Raw genomic sequence first — 5,438 nt, 5'->3', positions numbered from 1 at the left:
GAATTGATGGCATTATGTTTGTGCATAGAAAATCCATTATTTATTGAAGTCAATTCAGAAGCCATTTAGTTTTAATCTACAGTACTAAATCACTGTTCTTGCAGGTATTTTTAATTAAAAGGGGGCAAAATGAGAAGACGAATTATCTATATACATTTGTAGATTCATTTTAATGTTGTTTGGAAGTTGAATCCTTTTATTGAATGCAATAATCTAGTGAGCTAGTTATTCATCAACTTTGTGTTTATTTTGGTTATGGTATGCTATCACTATCTCTTAAATCTCAGTCTGTCAAGAAAGAGCTCTTGAAATTGGAGAAGCTGATCGAACGAGCGAATGAGAAAGGTTGGCGTAAAGAATATCCTTTTGTTTTTAACATTTTATGTGTGCAAGTTCTTATATTTTATCTTTTTTTTTTTTTCTATTTGATGGTTTGTCTCTTAATGCTTTTTGCCACATTTATCCTTAATTGGGAGCAAGTTATTTGATTACATTGAGAGGAAAAAGCTGCTCAACAAACCAGAGGAAATAATGCGTCTCATAAAGGAGCTGCCAGATGTCAGTGTTGACATAGAGGCCGAGGCTACTGAAGGTAGATCGTCACATTTTCTTAGAGAAGGCAGAAAGGTTTATCATTGCTTTTTCCATGGTTAAATTTATGATATTTTGAATATTTTAAAAAATAGAAAATTTCTCTTTTAGTTTTTTATCTACAGTAGTTAGCTAACTTTAATATCTCATCCTCTTGGAGGTTCTTTATCTACTTATAACCTAGTTTTTTGAACTTTTGATCTGAACTCTTCAATTTGATTGTAAACGGCCTTTTAATTTTCTGAAGTTATTTTCTTTACTTCAAAATAGCATATAACTGTGAAAATGTTTATTGATGTACAAGTTAATCTAACTTTCATCACTATCATTTGTACACGTGCCATTGCATTTGCATATTAAGCAACTAAAAACATTCTCTCACAGCTATGTTGTTTGGAATTTTTTTTTTTTTTGTTTTTTTGCTTTTTAGGTTATTCTAGAATGTTGTATAAAGGAAGATTTACCATTCACAGAAAACTCGCTGATGCATCTAAATGCAAATGTAGTATTATACTGGCACAGAGTTTTGTTACTTTAATGCAACTACATGTTCGTTGTAAAGACCCTTAATCAAAACATATGCTCTTCCTCCAATGTCTTGGATTGTCCTATTTCATACTAAGGATTTGGCACAATAGCATTTAACTTAAGTTGGATGCACTACATCTCTTAAATTTGGACTTAATAAATTCCGTGGATGATGGTTAAAACTCTTGTCCCAATTAAGGCATTTGAAACCAAAATCTTGCAAGCACATTAAGCATTGCAGCTGCTGAAGTTGGCTAAATTCTTATCAGTTGTCTTGTTTGAGAATTTTGGTTTCAAATGAATATTATATGTATATTAAAATAGTTCGTTAACGGAAAGTCTATGATGGGACGCATGAAAAGTGTGACCGGTGGTGGTTAAAATGAGGTTAGAGGAAGGAGTGGATGATGGTTAAAACTCAAGGGTGGTGAGGATAGTCATGCTTAGCATGATGAGGAAGCAGTCTGGCATGATATCAAAGAACTATTGTAGTAACAACAATAGTTCTTCTAGTGAGCAATATGACAACAATAATAAAGAAGGTTGTGGGCTTGTGATAACTCCAATGTCTTGTAGGCAGCGATACAGGAATGCAAATTCTGCACTAGATAAATGCCTTGGATTGACACCACCTTGCCTCCCCTCACTAATCAAATTTCATTAAAACCTTAAAAGGGCAAAAAAATGGATCTAACACAATCATAAGATTTACCTGCCCCCAAGAATTGCGTTGAAAGCTTCGAGTGAAATCATGGTTAACTCTTACTTAAAATAATTGAGAAGGAAAATCTAATGTGTAGTTTGTGATGTGAGCAACAAATATTATTATTTTTAGTTTCTGGCTGTATCATTAGTCTTAAAAAGCATTGCCAACTATATGAAAACAAAATTCATGATTTTGTATGGCGTTGATGCACTTTGTGGTATGGCCTTGTAATCAAATAATTCTAAATGCATATTCGTAATCTTCATTAACGGATTTATTCTCTCCCTAATGAGTTAAATGTTCAAGTTGCAAATATGTAATAATAGTTGGAGAAATGATTTAGTGTATATGAACTACAAAGAAAGAATAACACATCAATTACATAATGACACCATGGTTTATAGTGATTAAACCATGTTATATACATCTATTGTTAATAGTGAGAGAAGCTCACTATTTGTGGAAAATGTATGGAATTTGCTGGTATAAAACTATCAAGAAAATTTAGGTGGAAAGGAAGAAGTCAAATTTGACAGTGCAGAAGAAGAGATCTCAGAAACAATATCAATGGAACTAGCACATAGTGAAGGCATGGGTAGTGGGAAACATTAAAGAGGGAATCCGAGTTTTTGTTGACAAAATCAAAGGTGATAACAATGGGAAGCAATGAAGCGGGAATCAAAGTAGCGAAAGGAAGCTGGAAAGGAGCCAGCAGATTTTTAAGGTATGGGAACCAATAACAAGAAATATGGTGTGATATTCCATTAACTTTTATCCTTCTAATTCTCATCATATTAATTATTGAATTGGATATAAATTCTAGGTGTAATGACTTGAAATTTATGGGTTCAGTTGAAATCTTGCTATTTTGAACTAGTCTTGACGAAATACTTAAAATACTAGAGAACATATCCTATTCATATGAGAATCATTATAATAGGAATGGTTTACACGAAATAACCAACAAAAATAAAATACAATGTAAAATTTATAATGCTCGGCACTTCGAATGCATTTGACAAGTGTACACTTCTATATTAATGATGAATTAAGCATTTGTTATTCACCTAGCAAATATGAGCATAAATTATTGTGCTTCTTGTAGTGTGATCCATGAGTCATCACAAGTAAGTTTGTCATGACATTGTATGAGTAAAGTCTTACATCCGCCATCAATAGTGATACTATCTCATTATCCATAATAGCTTCAGCAACGAGCTAGGGAGGCCTATTTGTTAATGTGTTTTTGTAAATTTAGGAGGGGATGAAGGAGAGAAAATCAATAGTACCGACACTATGTTCATAAAATAAAGTCAAATCAAATTTGTTAAATATCAAACTGATATTAGTATTATCACGGATTTCCAATTTATAAAATTTGTCCCAATTTGTTATACATCTTTTTGATTTAAATCCACCATTACCTTATTATTTGGTTTTGAATTCCTGATGACTCATGTTTGACAATATGATTTTTTTTTTTTGGTTAATTGTTAGTTTCCAACAAATGTATTTATCTTTATCATGCATATTTTTTGCAAATAATTGCGCAAAGCTACTTGATGTAGATTCAATATGAAGTTAAAAAATATCTGTGTTTTCTAATTTAATAACCTGTGATAAGTTTAGATGTACTCATGCCCATAACACCTATTACCAAATGAATTATATGCAGATTGAGTCAGTATCGGAGCCCACTAAGATGTGCTTTCTTTAATCAGATAATGTAATAGATCACTCAAATTCCTATTAATTTCCTAAGTTTGACCATCTGTTTATGGGTGATAAGAAATTTAAATTATAAATACGTGTAACATTAAGGAGCTGGGATGAATAGAAAATGAGATGGACTTGAAATCTTCAGGTTTAGTGACTGACATGAATTCACTTGATACCTTCTGAAATGTAGATCCGGGAAACAGAACAAAGGATGAACATGAGATAGAGAGGACCCGAGATGAAATATTGTGTTTGAACTAGAAGACGAGAAGATGAGTTTCCACTGCTGATAAATTGGTTTTCTCATGACACTGCCCTTGCTGGTAGCAGTTGAGTTTCTGATCTATGTAGTAAATGCGTTGATTTTGATCATGTTTGTAATGCAGTAAATAAAAAATTTTGATTGAAGTGTTGCGTGTTTTCTTATATGGCCACAGATTGTTCCATCCATAGTTTAGGAATAAAAGTAGTTCCCCTTGGTTTGGGATTCAGGTGAGATTTGGGAATAAGTATTTCTTTTTAGTTTTTTTCTACAAAGTAGAAATGAATTACTTTTTGGTGATTTTATTGATTATGAGTGATATTGGGGCTTAATATGTCATTCTTAAAGAATACTACCCTAAAATATATATCAGAACGAGGAGTTATTATTGATAAAATTTGAGAGCTTATAAGCCGCTCCAAAGCAACCCTTCTGAGAAACCCTCCCGCCCCTATTGCAATTAACCATAGAAGTGTAGGCGGGCAATATTTGATCATTGTGTAATTTATAAAGCGTGTAGTCTGTTATTGTCATTTTACCAATTACTGGCATAAATTGGTGAAGTCTATTAGAAAATAAGTCAAGTATTTCAGCAGGACAATCAGATAAGAAGTATGGAAAGGTATATTTGAGAATTTTGGAGGACTAATTGTTTATCTTTCTTCATTTTAGTTTCCATGATAGATAACATAAAGTCAGAAGGAATGTTTTGGTGCATGAGAACCAATAAGAAATTATTCATATTGAAAATCATCTTCTTTTGTGCTGGACACATTGGCATCAATAGTTGTGGACTCCTTATTTAGTTATGATATTATCCATACAGAAATACCTCTGGTACTATGCGATTGTTCTCAACATACATGATAGCAAAAATTGTTTTCCATATCTCAAAAATATCATAATTTCATTGGTTTTTATTCTTTAGGATTTTTGACGAGTTTTGGAAAATTGATGTGAATCATCTTATGTCCTTGCATGCATGGATACATATAGTTTTATTGCATGTTTCAGAGTTCTTCAAATGACACTAAAGAAAGTCTAACCGGGTTCATGCACACGCTTTGTTTTCCTTGCACACGGACTTGCATGCATGTGTGCAGAGAGTTGTAGGCATATGCACTGTTCTATATACATGCTTACATCCATCCATTGATGCATGCATACTGATGCTACTATCCATGCTTCCATTTTATTGATTACACATATTTGGCTTTCTTGTTTAAGGTTAGTATTTGTAGTATAGTTGAGCACTTTTGTTATAGAACACATTCTAAATTTATTACTATTCAAAAGGTTTTCTTGATACTTGATCGGTTACCAGGTGCTCCAATTCACAAATGTCCTGCAAACAGACACCGTTAACAGCAAACTAAACTAAGAGCAGAATTCAAGCGTACGCGTAAAAATCTTGCCCGCTGCTCCGAAACCTCCCCCTATCTAACCTGGTTACGAAAATCAGCTCTGGACTTTCTAGCAAATCGAGAGTAGATATCTGTATAAAGACACATCTCAACTCGTATGTCTCTATTTTTGGCTACTAAACCACGCACCTTCGGCTTCAGGATCTAGTAGCTCACCATGTCGAACGGGATCTAGTCAAGTATTCTTTCTAATGACGTCATTCCTACT

The 5,438-nt window shown here is 33.1% G+C and overlaps 1 protein-coding gene across 1 annotated transcript in view; it reads right to left on the bottom strand.

The window, feature by feature from the left end:
- Window positions 1–5,438, bottom strand: part of LOC110093116 (uncharacterized protein At5g08430) — a gene marked incomplete in the record, with an annotated part of 55,024 nt that overhangs the window by 45,709 nt on the left and 3,877 nt on the right.

Source organism: Dendrobium catenatum, unplaced genomic scaffold, assembly GCF_001605985.2.
Source record: "Dendrobium catenatum unplaced genomic scaffold, ASM160598v2 fragScaff_scaffold_1211, whole genome shotgun sequence".
Lineage (NCBI taxonomy): Eukaryota > Viridiplantae > Streptophyta > Magnoliopsida > Asparagales > Orchidaceae > Dendrobium > Dendrobium catenatum.
Note: the sequence above shows the minus strand (reverse complement) of the source record. Positions and strands in the feature narration are given on the sequence as shown.